General features: G+C 41.5%; 1 pseudogene; it reads left to right on the forward strand.

Annotated features, from left to right (window-relative positions):
* The first annotated feature begins 301 nt into the window (after positions 1 to 301).
* LOC127102533 (FAD-linked sulfhydryl oxidase ERV1-like) lies at positions 302 to 849 on the forward strand (annotated as a pseudogene).
* The last annotated feature ends 656 nt before the right edge of the window (positions 850 to 1505 follow it).

Genomic DNA, 1505 nt, shown 5'->3' on the forward strand with positions numbered 1-1505 from the left:
ATTTGCCCTGCTATACCAACCTGCTGCAACGCCTAACCTGCACAGGCCAAAGTCATAACCAACATTAAGGTCAATCCATGAAGTGTTGCTAATATGCCATGACCTAAAACCATAAGTGTTGTCAATGGCCAAGCATAAACCTGCTGTGAGCATGAGCCAGCAGGACCCAATTCAAAGGTTTTAACCAAACTTCTCACTCTAAGATCACGGGAAGAACGATGGATTCTCATGATAATCATTCACCTAGAGTTCATCAAACTACAACCTGCAAAACAACAGCACCCCACACACACAGAAGCAAACCGCAACAGTAACTAACATGTCGGAGAATTCAGTACAGAGTTTATTTCATAACTTTGAGAAAGTTGCAAATTTTGTTCAACATCACGTATCTAATTTCATAGGCCATCATATCCAGTCATCAGGAACTCTGGTATAGGCTCTGTCAATGCCTCCATCAAAGCTCCATTTGTGAAAACTACATCTTCTGTACAACCACGTGATCCTGTTGTCAAGGGTAAGTCCTCTACCCTTGTGACTAAAGAAGACCTTGGAAGGGCTACATGGACTTTTCTTCACACTCTTGCTGCTCAGTATCCAGACAATCCTATAAGACAACAGAAGAAAGATGTAAAAGAACTGGTACAAATCTTGTCTCGAATGTACCCTTGCAGTGAATGTGCAAATCACTTTAAAGAAGTTCTTAGATCAAATCCTGTACAGTCGGGGTCACATGCTGAATTTTCTCAGTGGCTATGTCATGTGCACAATGTTGTCAATAGAAGCATCGGCAAACCAATTTCCTGCATGAAAAGGTCATGGCGGAATTCTTCAAGAATTAATTCATGAACTGTTCGACCCTTTAGCTTCCCTCAAAATGGTGATGGAACAGTATCAATCCAAACATTCCTGCAGCATACAAAAGAACAACCAGCGCAACCAATAGTTTGCCTGCAAGAGGACCAACCAAGTTTTACTTACCATCCTCATCAACACATTTAACATTGCCTTGCAAACACCCTGCAGGAACAAGCAAACATGTCTGCAACCATCAAACCTGGACAGGTCAAGTGCACATCATGCCGCAAACACCTAGCATACAAATGGCATCCAAGAAACATTCAACCATGCATCATCCAGCATATACTCAGACCAGGAACAATTGCATCATGTGGTACTACAAAACATACTGCACAAACACATCATCATAATACTACACCAAGTTAAATATGTAAGCTCAGTCTTGAAACTTAGCCCACTTTGCATGTTGATTAACAACCAGAGGCATACACAAAATCCACAAGCCATGCTTACCTGCAAGTAAACAAACCAAAAGTCTGTAGCAAGATTCATGCAAACATCCCAACAAAGCAGTCAACAGTTAATGCAAGCCATGTGATTGCATCCCACTTAAGCCAGAACAATGCCAATTATGCCACACAATAAGCCAAAGAGTCATACATGCATAAGACATGGCAATGCTAACACCCTAAAACCAACTGGAT

Source organism: Lathyrus oleraceus, chromosome 7 (assembly GCF_024323335.1).
Source record: "Lathyrus oleraceus cultivar Zhongwan6 chromosome 7, CAAS_Psat_ZW6_1.0, whole genome shotgun sequence".
Taxonomy (NCBI): domain Eukaryota; kingdom Viridiplantae; phylum Streptophyta; class Magnoliopsida; order Fabales; family Fabaceae; genus Lathyrus; species Lathyrus oleraceus.